The 16164-nt window shown below is 32.2% G+C and overlaps 1 pseudogene; it reads right to left on the bottom strand.

The window, feature by feature from the left end:
* Window positions 1-9292, bottom strand: part of LOC131040566 (geraniol 8-hydroxylase-like) — a 30641-nt pseudogene extending 21349 nt beyond the window's left edge.
* Between the last annotated feature and the right edge of the window lie 6872 nt (window positions 9293-16164).

Below are 16164 nucleotides of genomic sequence, written 5' to 3' on the forward strand. Positions count from 1 at the left end.
CTAACCTAGTCCCCCATGTTTGGGCTAACTTGACCTTTTGGTTGAATCCACACCTTTCCCTCCAAGTTCTTGAAGCTTATACCCAACCTAGCTGAGATTTTTGCAAAACCCCAACAATTTTGGGTTTGTCTTGTTTGATCCAAACTAGCACATTGCTTTATAGAAAAAAAAAATGTGTCTCTTGTTTGTCTGATCCTCCCAAGTCCAGCTTGGTGGATGCCATGTCGAATTAGTGTACCTCTGATTCAACTTACCACCAAGGCCATGAACCACACAACCATGTCTGAAATCTTGAAATCCTATTTGTTTGCCTTGCATTGCCATTCATTATGTTGTCTTGATATTGTTGGCATTTTTTGGCTTTGTAATTTAAATAATTGTCAATGGAATGTGACATTTTTATTGAAATTTTATTTAAATATGACTATGTTAATAATTTGTTTTAAATTATTTTTCAAAAGATAATAGATAAAATGTAAATGGACATAGGATTCTGTTATAGCTTGTTATGTTAGGTGATTAGTTTAAGTTATTTAATTAGACAGTCTAATTCTCTAGATTATTTGTATAATCATATAAAAATATGGATCATTGAATAAGGTTGGTGCATATCGCCTTTTGCCCAAAATACGTACCAATAAAGTATGACCTTTTTTATTACAAGGTCATCTAAATATAATTTTATTAGTATTTTTTAAATTATCTTTCAAACTTGTTTAGAATAGGCAGATTATAAAAGAAAATTATAGATAATTAGATGAAAATGGAAAATTTTTATAGTCCATGTTAGGTGACTTGCTTTGAGTAGGTAAAGCAGGAGAGGGCCCAAACCCTTAATAATGTTTCTAAAACTGCCAAGAAGCGATAACGCCATTTCTCACAAGGAGTGAGACAAACAACCTGATTTATTAGGGTCACTTTTACAATAATATAAAACTATACGTAGGTCACTTAATAAAGTTGGTCCTTTCATCTTATGTTCAAAATAATTTTCAACAAAGTAAGACATTTTGGATTAGAATCTCATTTAAATGGTTATATTAATGTTTTTAAATAATGTTCCAAACTTTTGACAATAGATGGAACATCACAAAAATATCTAAAAAATTAAATTGAAATGGAAATAATTTTTTTTACAATCTATGATGTTGATTTAGATCTACAAGCGATTCATGCCATTTGAGATTATCTTGTAATCATATTTATGAAAAAAGAAATAAGTTAAAATTCAAACAATAAAATCATTAATATACTTCTAAGTAATGCTATATGAAACACATGAATATTTGAAAGAGAAGGCAAAAATTAATCAACAAGTTTTAACATTAATCTTTTCTAAAATTTCATGACTTACTGAATTGATGAAAATATGACAATATTACACTAACTAAAAGACTCTAATTTCGTTTATATAAACCACCTGGTAGTAAATCTGAAATAGTTTTTTAAATATTTAAAATTAACATTCATAATCCAACGTTCTAATTTTTCCAACGTTCTAATTTTAATATTTTTATCAGACATTTAAATATTAAAACTATCATCCGAAGGCCATAAGGATCAAATGTAATAAGCACAGGAATTTCTGTAACTTGCACCAATGATCCCACCACCAAATGAACCATTCTCTGTGCCAATGGAAGCCCGATGCATATCCTTCTTCCTGCTTCAAATGGTATAAATTCAAAATCCTAGCCTTTGTAATCAATGCCAAATTCCATAAATTCAAAATCCTGGCCTATTTGGATTAAAATTCAAAGGATCCTTCCACACACTAGGGTCTCTCCCAATGCTCCATACATTTACAAGCACTTGGGTATTCTCTGGAACAAGATACCCACCAATCTCACGAGACATATCTACTCTTCTAAAGATGATTGGAGTTGTAGGGTGTAATCTGAACACTTCCTTCACTATTGCTCGGAGATAAGGAAGATTTGCTATGTCTGTTTCCTCCATTCTTCTCTCCACAGCCACAACATCATCCAGCTCTGTTTGGGATTTTTGCATCAGTGCTGGTTTTCTCAGAAGCTCTGCCATTGTCCATTCAATTGTTGATGAAATTGTGTCTATCCCTGCAGTAAACATGTCCTCCAAAACAAGAATTTGCGCAGTGTTATTAATAGTGGTGAGTTTTATGAAAGGTCCAAGCTGATAATTTTTCGGGAGGGAAAAGCAGCGTTGAAACTGTACCATACAAAGACAAAGTGGCGGTCATGAGTAGACTGCCCTATAATGCACCGTTCCAACTACTGCTAGGGATCACATTAAGATAGCTAAAGTTGATCAAGAAATATGAAATGAGAATATGATTCCATCGCTAGATTATCTCTCAATGTTTTAAAAAAGAAATAGTAGAAAATGTTTGGATAGAACTAATCTAGTGGTTCGATAAGAGGGTCTATTATGTTTTCTAAAAGGAGTTTCTCTTTTCTTAAGTGTAAAAGAGTGATGTAGGAGCATCCCTGGTTCTTGGCAATCTTGCTTCAATCAAAAATATTTTTTTCAATTTATTCCTGTTTGCAGTTTTCAGTATTTTATTTTCTGTTTCTTTGTATTTGCTCACCAGATCTTGTGGAGCTGGATTTTAGTTGTGAACGTGTCTATTTGCCTTATCCCAAGTCTGTAAGACGTCTGGATCTATTTCCGGCAAGTTATCGCCTCCGGAATCTGAGACAGTTTTCTGGCTTAGAACACCGAAATCATTTGGACCTATTTTGCTATTGGTGAATCTTGTGGATCGTTTCTGTAGCTTGCAGAACTTCAGCTCATTGTTTCTAACGTTCCTTGGCGTATGGCCGACCTTGCCTTATGTCCACACTTCATCCTATGGATTTTCCGGAAGGATCTCTTTGGCGGAGGCCGACCTGGTGGTTTTACACATTTCATCTTGTTCATCAGCATTTGTTCATCTTGGGCCGACGCGGATCCCTCTTGATCATATAAATCAATGTAATTAAGCTTGTAGAAACCAGTATATAGAACATAGAAAATCGGTCTTGAGATTAAGAGGTCTGAAGTTGATCGATATTGTAATTGAGCATGTCTGTATTCAGACCAGTGAGTCGAATCTTGTAGCCCACATGTTGCTTACAGATTGTAAATTCTTTTCATGATATAGTTCAGTTAGTTTTGCATTGCCTCTATCTGATTGTCTTGTTTCCATTGTGTTTACTCTTGCTACATGATCCAGATTGTTCTCTTTGAGGACCCTCCTAGCCGTGACTGCTTCAAAGAGGATGAGATCTCACTAACTATCTATATGGTTATCTCTCAAGGTTTTTATAAGAAATAATAGAAAATGTTTGGAGAGAACTAATCTAGTGATACAATAAGAGGGTCTATCGTGTTTTATAAGAGGAGTTTCTCTCCCCCTCAATGTATAAGAGGATGAGATGTAACTAACTATCCATATAGTTATTTTTGGTTATCAATTAAAACCAAGTTGGATGTATCAATGTAGGTGTTTTGGCATTCTTCATATCACTTTAAATTATAGAAAAAAATTAAACTACAAGAGGAGGTATGCACAAAAACTAAACTAATCAAATAATTACAAATAATTAAACATCAAAAGTAATATATCATAATATGGTGACTTACATTGTGAAAAATCCTTTGAGAGAAAAATAACATGCTCTAGAACAACACAATGTATTATTTAGTAATCAATGGTAGTAAAAAACTTGTAGAGTTTAAGGCTTTTTAGGAATATCACCTACAATAGTCTAGAGTAATTATAGTAGCATAACAATACACACTAAACTTACATTACTAAAATCTCCATTCAAACTTGTTCTTGGCTAATATACATTCCTAACTGCCCCTTAGTCTTTCTAGAAATTTATATGTATCTAAATGCTATTGCAATCACAATATGTAGACATCAAATCATTTTGAAAAATGCAATTACAATATGCACACATTGAACCATTTTAGAATGTTTAAAATATTCTTTTGGCGAATTTTAACATTTTTGAAATGCTATCATGCTTACCAATTCAATCGATATGTTATTTTAGATCTCTTACATATATAATATTGCATAATAATATTTCCAAATTCTCTTGAATTCTATTTTTTAATCAATTCTCCCTCCGATGAATTTCTTCAAGGTCATTTATTCTATTTATAATTCCTTACAAATTTTGTTTATAGTCTTTTTAAAGTTTATATTTATACCACCATCCAAAATTTGCAACCTCACATTCATTTCTAATTCCAAAACCCTTGACATCCTCGTAATGTATCATTTCCTTTATCTCCTCCATTTCACAATCACACAAAACAATAGTGCTGAACGTCTCATTGAGTTTTGTTGGTAGTCACAATACCCTAAACACACAAAAAACATCCACAATACTCCAACATATCCTATTACATGTGGAGGTTAAAATAAACCAAATAGGTTACTAATAGAGGTAGTCTCCTAAGTATTCCAAATAATTTTCTTATTCAAAACTACATGTTTGGACCTAATATCTCTCCATAGGTAAATTAGATTAGAATTATATAAGCATGGCGGTGAAATATAGACCCACACACACATCCTCCAAAAAATTGAAGTGTTTCAATAAAAAAAATTCCACCACATTATGGTCACCACCACAATCATATAATCTCTACTATGAGAAATGGTTGCTAGCACACAAATTTATTTCGTATTCTAGGCTACATGTCTCCAAATTCTATGAATTTCACCTTTATATATTGAAATGAGTTTACATCGGTAAAATCAATGCTCCACTATGGTGGACACTACTACAATTAAGTAATTTTTTTTCATAAAACTAATTTATGGTTTTTTGCACCTCACTAGCTTTTTACTTTGAATTGTGAGGCAGATATTCCTCCCCAACCTTTCGTCATCTTGTAGAAACTTTACAGCATAGTTTAGCCACTTGTTAAAAAGTCAACTACAATATATTTTGAAAGGAATATAGTCTAAATATTTATATGTACAATAGGGTAGATAATGAACCATCTTTATTGCTTTCTTAGAAAAGTTAAGTTTTCTATTCTATAAACATTGAAGAAATATTAAAAAGTTTCTAAACGTGTATATGCAATTAGGTAGATAATAAACCATCTTTATTGTTTGGGTATATGCAATTGGGTACCCAAGTACAATGAAATCTCTGTAAAATGGAGAAAAAAGAGAAAACTTTGTGGGAACAAAACTCCTCTCCAAGAAGAGAAGAAAGCTCAAGTGAAAGACTAAGAAGCCTCCAAACAAGAATGTTCCAAAAGATAGTAACAAAAGACAAGCATGAAGAATCACTGAAGCATGAAGAAGCTGCAAACTATGTCGTAGAATGACTGTCGATCTGAAGAACCTCCATTGAAATAGAAGATGATCAGGTAGAGAAGACTGTAATCTACATGAGTGCCCTCAAATAACACTACTCAAATCAGATGGTAAGCAAAGACAAACAATTGAACTCGAAGATACATATGGCAAAAACACCAAAGTCTAAAGAGTTGATCAATCGAAGATGGAAGGTTGCCTCCAAAAAGAAAGGAATGAAAGATTGTCCATATGGTAAATGATCCATCTCACTGAAATGCATAGGTAACCAACCACTGCATCCACCTAGTATGTAGGAACAAATACTAAATACATAGCTCACTCCAACGAACCAAAGAAGCATTATGAACCAACAACCAACAAGAGAAACCACCCCATAATGCTAACAAGGGAGAGGTATGACAGGTACACTAAATCTGAAAGCCATAATGTAGTGTATGACAAAGAACCAAAAACATTTGACCATGTAGACATGAAAGTACAAGCAAATACAAAGGGTGTGCAAACCAAGGCACACACGCATGAGAAAGGTATGAAGGTAAACAAAGGCAAACATCAAACCCCCATGGAACTTTATATCACAGTGTGAGTACAATAAGGCACAAAACTGATGTGCAAGATCCCATAATACATGTGCAATACAAAGGCACTTTATCTCAATGCGATTACAAAATCATAAGTGCTCACAATGAAAGCGCATAATGTCAAAAAAAGACATAAGACTAGAAATACATGAATAACAACAAAAAACAAGTCATCCCATGCAAATGAGAAGTTTCCATGATCTCATATGTAAAAATAATTCATCAGAGTGTGAAAACACAAAAACCTGAATAAAATGTACCTAGAGTAAAATCTAGAAAAATTACATGGATGGTTGTGAAGATCTCTGAAACACCATCCCAACGCTGCTGGAATCGCAAAAATCGGAGAAACTGGTGAAACATTACGAGCTCGGGACTGAAAACAGCCTCTTTGACTTCAAATGATTGTAGAATGCACCAGCAGCAAAAATAGGTGATCAAACTCACAAATCTGGAAAGTAGACAAAACTAGCTTTCCAACGATGTACAAAACCAACTTTCCAATGATGTCTTATTTTCCAAAAAATGATATCGTATGCCCAAGTTATGGCCAAAACAAAAAAACCCCTCTTTTAGGGCACAAAGAGGGTCATAGAGGGCCATGCAAGCCATCCATACAGCTAACTGTATTGCTGATGTTAGCATGATGACATCAACACTGATGCAATGTACTTTTGGTGCAAAGGGTTGACTTTTTTTTTTTAATTAAAAAAAATCTTTTGACAACATGCATTAACTTGATTTTTTTTTTTAACAAAAAAAATTGAAAACCCAGCAATCAAAATTTATTTTTTTTACCAGTCAATTGATTTTTTTTTTTGAAAATATTTCTGACGCAGGTGCAGGAACAACTCTATAGATTTTCATGTCTAAGAAAACATGCCAATAAAAAATTGTCCTAGATGCCCTTGTCACCGAAAATAGGCAAATTATATATCAAAATTCATGGAATCGGCCTTCTGAATCCAACCGTGAAGTCCTTTTGAGCACAAATTTGTCCAAAAACCAGGTGCCCCCTTAGATCACAAAAAGAAACTGAATTTTCAAACCCTCACAGATTTGGCCCCGTGAATCAAAAATTGACAAACAAAAGGTCAATCTTGACTATTTGACATGTGCTGGATTCAATAATGAAGTCCAAATCAACCCAGATTGCACAGAAGACCTGCTCTAGTAGAATCTTCCAATCAGAAGAACAGGAAAACCTCAGGTTTGAAGCTTTGATACCATGTAAAAGCTGTAGAATACAACCTCATAGAGCGCAGTGAACACTTGTATGCAAATAACCTGTCACAAAGATGGAAGATTCACAAAATACAATGATTGCTTTGAAAACCCGAAGCAAGAATATGCAATAATAATAATCCGTTTGGTTAGGATTACAAAGGGATCAATCCTTATAAAAGGAGATCAAACCTAAAAACATAAACCCTAAAAAAAATTAATAATTAATAATAAGTTAATTATTAATATTCCTAAGTTTAGCTTTCTAAATTTAGCTTAAGTGAAATAGAGAAAATGTGACTTAGTTATTAAATCAATATGGTTTAATTAATTAAGTAAACTAATACCTTTTATTCTAACATTATCAATATGAAAATCGTGCAAATATATACAATACATATATAATTACAAACAATAAAAAGAAATAGTAATGCTCTATTTTAAACCATCTAAAATTCTAATTATCTCTTCAATTGCACTCTGTAATGGTCCCTAATGGTTGGAGTTTTATCACATATCTATAGTTGTTAGCATCTAGATATGTTAAAGAACGGAGGAGTTGTTCATTGACTACAATGTTTCTTTGGATTCTTGATATCTACTAGGATTCTCTTTGTTGGTGTTTAGGATTTTGGGAGGTCTTTCTTAGCAACTTTGTTATTTCTTTTGTTAATTTGTTTTTCTTTCATTCACTTTTCTTAGCACAAAGACAAGAATTATTTTGACACTCACATCATATACTTACAACAGTTTGTATCTTGCCTATGGGGTTTAGAGGGTTCCACTTTTCTGGTGATCTATCTTTGGCCAATTTGAATTTTCGAATAAAATTGGAACTTTTGTGTAAAGAATCTTTTTAAGATTGATAGACTCTATATGCCATCAATCGTGTTTCTTATATATTTTTTATCAATATATTAAAAAATTACTAAATATATTAAAAAATTACTAAATATTTACACGAAATTACACAACGTCATGCACAGTATCATATTATGAATAATCATGTGTAGTGTGGTGTGATTACACAGAGAGTTTGTATGCCGTGCATAAGTGCTGTAGAGGGGAGTGCAGAAGTCAATATACATAATATCATTAGAGGCTTGTACGACTGTTGTCAGATCAATATGGAGATAAAAGGTAATGTACGAAGCGTGAAGAATCTTTTATGAGGAGTTACATCTTCTGAAGAGATAAGTCAGACGTTTCAACCCTTTTTGAACCCTTACAGATAAAAAACAGGGTGATGGCTATTGTTATAAACTCCTACATAAGCAAGACTAATGAGCACGATGTTACATAGTTGATATAGTCACAACTATTTAGCAATCAGAAATATTGTTTTGATTATGTGGGAAAGTTGAAAATAGTTAGTCTATATGAATCCATAATATATTCTGTATGTGCAGAAACTAGAAACCCTAGCTGTAAGGCTGACATTTTCATTCATGCCAAATCATTCTAAGGAATCCAGCTTACCATCAGCATTGCTTTGACGTTCTCCAGACTAAGTTGCGTACCATCTTCTCTCAAATCCAACATTACATTAAGAAAATCCTTCACTTCATTACCGATGCACTGCACATCACCCCGTTATACAAGTTATCAAAACGCTGGGTGGGCCAACATCCTAGTTTTACTGCTCAGCTCCTGAAAAAAAGGAAAAAAATCAGATACGGTTGGAATCCCTGTCAACTTGAGGGCTTCCCATACCATGCCTCTAAACTCCGCAGCTTGTGCAAAGCCTGGCTCAAACACTTCTTTGCCGCAAACCATCTGACCCACAAGGCTAAGAGACATCATAAAAGCTGTTTCACCAATCTCCACACTATTCCCCTGTTTACAATCCTCCAATATGCAATCAATGGTCCTAAATACTCCGTTTCTTCTCAAATGCTACAAAGCATCGAGCCTTTTGGCACTAAAAATCTGTGTTGCAGATCTTTCTAATCAAGCGCCAATGATGGCCATTAGGGCTCCATATTAGAATTGTGCCTTGGTAGTATAATGTCCTTGCAGCTGTACTGATTGTCCCGCTTGAGAAGCTATGGTCATTGTTCTTCAGTACTTCTCTTGCGATCGATGGAGATGACACAACCAAAGTCGTCTGCATGTCCAATTTGATGGGCTTCCACTGGAACACAGAATGGTTCATTTGGTTTCTGGAATCCAACATTGATTACAAAGGTCAGGATTTTGAATTGATACCATTTGGAGGAGGAAGAAGGATATGCATTGGGCTTCCACTGGCACACAGAATGGTTCACTTGGTGGTGGGTTCATTGCTGCTAGCCTTCAATTGGTCCACACCTATGGACAATCAGGCAGGTATTGATATGTCTGAGACATTTGGTACTCCATTACTAAAAACTGTGCCATTGAGAGCTATTCCTACAGCAAGAAATGTCGTCAAGTTCAGTGTTACAGAAATTTCTGTTCTTATTTTTTATTTCAAAATTTGAGTTGCTTTAGTGAGGGAGAATTTGTATTCTTGAAAGAGTGGTCAAAATTTCAAATGCTTCTTGTTTGTAGTATGGGCTAGTCCTATCTTATTATAAGTTACGGATAGTCCCATATTACTATAACTCATATGTAGATCTATAAAAGAATCAATTTCCATTTGATCCTTATAATCTTTCGATCTTAATTGTAATATTCAAATGCATGAAAAAGTTTATAAATTTTAGTTTTCAGGGGATTATACTTTTGGTTGAGTGTTTTGAAAACAATTATATTTCCAACAAATTAATGGAGGACACATAAAGGGCGATTAAATAAAGTCTTTTAGTTAATGTCATATTGTTATATGTTTCCTAACATGGACTATAAAAAATTTCAAATTTCTATTTAATTATCTATAATTTTTTTTTGACATTCCATCTATTGTAAACAACTTTGAAAGATACTTTAAAACATTAATATAATAGTATTTAGATGATCTTCCAATCCAAAAAGTAGTATTCCATTAGTAATTATTTTGAACAAAAGACAAAAGAGACCAATCTTATTAAATAATTCATATATTTATATAATTATAATAAATAATCTATAATTAGATCATTTAATTAAATAACCTAAACTAGATGACTAGACTACAAAAGAATCCTATTTCAATTTACATTTAAAAAAATATATCCTTTATATGACATTTTACCTATATCATTTGAAAATAACTTAAAATAGAATATTAACATAATAATGTTTAAATTAAATTTCAATAAAAATTCATATTCCATTGACAATTGATTAAATAATAAAGCCAAAAAGTACCAAACTTATTAGATGATCCAAACTTACAAAAATTGGGTTGGGTTTTCCTTCTAGTTATTATAAGAAATCAAAATCTTGATTGAGACTTTGATAGGTTAAAACTCTATATTATTTTCCTTCATCAATATGGTGTTTTCAAAGAGTTGCATGTAAGATGATGTTTCTCCCCTAGTTTCGTTAAAGCTTAAATCTAAAGGGGTTTCTCTCATGTACTCATGAAAATCCAATTTGATTGTGTATCATTTATTTGATCCTTAATTTATTGTTTGAATAGAGAAATGTCATGGTGACATGGTTGTGTGATAAGTGTTATAGTATGAAAAATTTAATGTAATTATTTGTAATGAAAAATTGAAATGCGCCTTGTTTGTAGTATGGACTAGTCCTATCTTATTATAAGTCACGGGTAGTCTCATATTACTACAAGTCATATGTAGATATATAAAGAGATCACTATAAGCCATATGTAGACTCATAAAAGAATCAATTTCCATTTGATCCTTATAACCTTTCGATGCTAATTGTAATATTCAAATGCATGAAAAAGATTATGAATTTTAGCTTTCACGAGATTATACTTTTGGTTGAGTGTTTTGAAAATAATTATATTTCTAACGAATTAATGGAGGACACATAAAGGGTGATTAAATAAAGTATTTTAGTTAATGTCATATTGTCATATGTTTCAATGAATTAACTAAGTCTTGAAATTTTAGATAAGATAAATGTTGTAATTTGTTTATTAATTTTTTACTCTTCCAAACATTTATGTGTTCCATTAGTCATTTGTAGATCCAAACCATGTCACTTGACATCATAGACTATTAAAAGATTCTATTTTCATTTCAATTTAATTTTTAATATATATTTTTGTATTTTCTACCTATTGTTGAAATGTTTGAAAGATAGAACATTAATATAATCATTTAGATGAGATTTCAATACAAATTGTCATATTTCACTGATTATTGTTTTGATCATAAGATGAAAGGACCAACCTTATTAAATAACTTACGTATAGTTTTATATAATTGTGAAAGTGACCTTAAGAATTCTAGTTGCCTTATTAACCCAAACAAGTTACCTAAAATAGACTATAAAAAATTTCATTTTCATTTATTTTTATAATTTTTTTGTGATATTCCATCTATTGTTAACAAATTTGAAAGATACTTCAAAACATTAATATAATCATATTTAAATGATCTTCCAATCCAAAAAGTAATGCTCCATTAGTAATTATTTTGAGCAAAAAGACCAAAAACCAATCTTATTAAATAATCCATATATTTATATAATTATAATAAATAGTCTATAAAATTAGATTGTTTAATTAAATAACCTAAACTAGATGACTAGACTACAAAAGAATCCTATTTCCATTTACATTTTAAAAAATGTATCTTTACTATAACATTTTACCTATAGTTCATTTGAAAATAACTTAAAATAAGATATTAACATAATCATCTTTAAATAAAATTTTAATAAAAATTTGCATTCCATTGACAATTGTTTAAATAATAAGCCAAAAAGTATCAAACTTATTAGGTGACCCAAACTTACAAAAATTGGGTTCGATTTTCCTTCTAGTTATTATAAGAAATAAATTTTTTGATTGAGACTTTGATAGGTTAAAACTCTATATTCTTTTCCTTCGTCAATATGGTGTATTCAAATAGTTGCATGTAGGATAATATTTCTCCCCTAGTTTAGTTAAAGCTTAAATATAAAGGGGTTTCTTTCATGTACTCATGAGAATCCAATTTGATTGCACATCAGTTATTTGATCATTAATTATTGTTTGGAAAGAGAAATCTCATGGTGACATGCTTGTGTGATAAGTGTTGTAGTATGAACAATTTAATGTAATTATGTAATATTATAGATTTGGGTCTTTTTGAATTTGTTGTAGTTTGTAATAAAATAATTTATACAAAAGAAAAAAGAAAAATATATTATAATTTTGCAAATATTCAAGAATGATAATTTTTTTTTAGAGTACAAACTTCCAAGCCCTCCAAAAGAACACAATTTGTAATAAGAAGATCATAAAATAAACACTAGTTTTTATATTTACTATGTACCTATGCCTTGTCAGAGCATATTAAAAGATTAAGGGCATAACTTGCCCCCATTCTTCAAAGAAGCATTGTCTTCGACACTTTTCAATTGTGGATGTTTTTGCAAAAAATCTTTATTTTCTTAAGTAGCATATTTGATTTAATAGGTCTTCCATTTGATCAAATATTCTAAGATTAGTTTCATCTATAGCCTCTTAGTTCTTGTTTGAAGACCTTCATGATGAAAAATTATTTTTCCCTCCTCGTCAAACTTGGTAACTTTCTATGTGTTACAACCCTTTTGTCTATTAACCTTCTTCAAACATGAAACATGAAAAACTAGATGTATTTGTTGAAATAGGTAACTCTAATTTTTATGCTACACTAGAAATCCTCTACAACACCTTTTAGGGACCATAATATTTGAGTGAATTCTTGTTACATTTCTATTATTGTTTCAATGAAATTTGTTAATTTGGTTCTAATCACAAAACTTAATCTCCCACTTAAAAATCCATATTTATAATACTAAATAAGAAACCATATTTATGATATTTGTGTTCATGTCTCCCTATCATCAATGGAGAGACTTTTCATCCATGTGGGTGCCTTGGTTCTTCTTTCCACATAAAAATATAATATGACAAATTAAGTTCCTTGGTTTGATTTTTATAGATATAGGAGAATATTCAATCAAATTAAGGTTTTATGGCTTGTGATGAAATTGTCATGAAATATATTTTAATAGATGAAATATTGTAAAAAGGGATATGTTGTTGCAACTATGATGTTTGTCATTGATGTCAACGTATAGTTTTGGGATTGGTTCTTATGTTGGTGATTCAGAAGATGTTTTTGTTAGTAGCAGCCAAGAAGGAAGACTGAGAGGGAGGGGGGGGGTGAATCAGTCTTCACTGGAATATAAAACCTAATCACAAAACATAGATCTAATAAAATGCAATAATAAGGCAAATAAGAAAATTGAAAGCACAACATATAACACCAAAATTTTGACATGGAAAACTCGGTTAAGGGAAAAATTATGGTGGGAACCTACCCACAGTAAGATGATACTTTGCGATAGTATGTGGAAATATTACAATGGGAAATACACATTCATTCAGGCACATTGCCTAGAGCTCACTACTCAAATATAATGGCTCAAAAGACTACAAACCTCAGGGAAGTCTCACTGACTTACAATAAAATTTGGACTAGAATCCAAAAGAAATGAACTAAAAGAATAGCATCTCTAAATGCCTGATTATAGTTTCAGTTAAGCACAAATGTCTGCCCTGTAACACCAAACTCTCCTCAATCACAACAATGAAGGATGAATCACTTGTTCACACATAAACCTCTCTCTAATAGTTCATGCATAACATCAATCACCAAATTACATGGCAATATCACCTATATATACAAATCATCAACCTTGATAACAAGGTTGGCTAAGCCCTCAACCCTCAATTACAAAATTATAACACACGATACAAAGATCAACCACCGGACCAATATAATGGTTTACATAGCATAACATGGTCCTAAAAAAAATTCCCAAACACTCAATATCATTGGAAATCATGCCAAGATCAACTGCAACACGCTACACTACTAGGAAAACTGCATAACACAAAAATCATCACCGGTTCATAGAAACCACCAATAACCTACACAACAATCAATGCATATCATCAAAACAAATAGGAAACAACTGAGAAATACCAACAAGTATGATAGAATCATCAAGAATAGTTGCACCAATACCACTTGTCAAATCTTCATAGATCAACATCTGAAGGGTGAAGAACACAACCAATCGACAACTATCACAAAGAAAGATAACTTGCGAAGCACCAAATCATGATCCATCTAAAATGAAGATACACAAGACCATCCAAAGAAATAATTCAAAAACTCAGCACAAGATCTAGTCACATCGAAATATACCGAGCTCTGCAAAATAGTGATCAACAACAAAACTGCAAAACCGGATCATAAGATCTCCCAAACATATCGGAGCAATATACAAGAATATGTTAACATCAATGACTACAACATATCCTAGTAGCAGTAATGACCAACAATATCCAACAATCTCCCTCTTTGTCATTGATGGCAACATATGAATGTGAAAAACAATCAATGAACAATCAATGCAAAGAAAGAAGATATCTCCAGCAAACTTGGCCCCCTAATATCAAGACATATAAAGAAGTTTTTCACATGACCTCTCTCCCCCTTTGACAACAATGCCAAAGATCTTAAAACAAAAAACCAAAATTTGTCTCTGCAAAACAAAAACATGAGTCTTAGAAATATCTCCAAAAACACAGACTACTCTAGCAAAGGAGCAACATCAATTCACCAATCCAGATAAAAGGATAAGACTGTGAAGTCCACCGAATTGATGCAAATCAATGCATCTATCTCTCATAAGGAGGGGTGGATACCTCTAACTTGTCTCTCAAATAGACAAATGTATCTGCAAGGAAAGACTTAGTGAATATATCAGCTATTTGTTCCTTTGTAGATATTTACTCCAGCTTCACCTTCTCTTCATTGACTTTCTCTCTCAAGTAATGATATTTGATTGACACATGCTTAGTCTTTGAATGTTGCACTATATTATTTGACATGTTAATAGTAATGGAATTATCACAGTATATAATAGTAGGCTTGTCATAAATAACTCTGATATCTTTCAACATTTGCTTCACCCAGACTACCTAAGTGTAATTACTAGTAGCAACAATGTACTCAGCTTCAGCAGTAGATAAGGACATTGAATCTTGTTTCTTGCTAGCCCATGCAACCAACTTCGTACCCAGAAAGAATGCTCCACCGGTAGTTCTCTTCTTGTCATCAACATCACCAACCCAATCAACATCAGTGTAGGCACATAGCATGAAATCATCATTCCTCGGATATCATAAACCATAGTCCACAATTCCCTTCAAGTATCTAAATATCCTCTTCATAGTAGTGACATGAATCTCTTTTGGATGAGATTGATATCTAGAAGCCATGCACACAACATGCATAATATTCGACCTAGTCTGAAAGTAAGATATAGTAGTCCACCAACCATAGATCTGTACAAACTCTAATTAGCTTTAGGAGATTCATCATTCTTAGACAATTTACAATCATTTACCATAGCAGTTCCAACTAGTTTGGAGTTATCTAACCCAATCTTCTTTAGTAATTCTTTCACATACTTAGTTTGAGATATGAATATACCTTTTCAACTTTGTGAAATCTGCAAACCTAAGAAAAATTTCATCTCACCTATCATAGAAATTTCAAATTATTTCTGCATATGACTGGCAAACTTCTTTCTCAAGTTATCATCACCTTCAAAGATAATATCATCAACAAAGACTTCAACAATTAGGATGTTATCATTCTCAATCTTGAAATATAGAATACTATAAGTAACACCTTTAGTAAATCCCAATTTTAACAAATATTTATCTAATCTAGCATACTAGGCTCTAGGGGCTTGCTTCAATCCATAAATAGCTTTCTTCAATTTACATACCATAGCTCCATCATCTGATAGTGAAAACCCATTAGGTTGCTCAATGTAGACTTCTTCCTCTAGATCACCATTCAAAAAGGCAAATTTGGCATCCATCTGATATACCTTGAAATCTTTATAAGCAGCATAAGCAAGCAACAATCTAATAGCTTCAAGTCTGGCAACCAGAGA

The sequence above is a fragment of the Cryptomeria japonica genome, chromosome 4 (genome assembly GCF_030272615.1).
Source record: "Cryptomeria japonica chromosome 4, Sugi_1.0, whole genome shotgun sequence".
Lineage (NCBI taxonomy): Eukaryota > Viridiplantae > Streptophyta > Pinopsida > Cupressales > Cupressaceae > Cryptomeria > Cryptomeria japonica.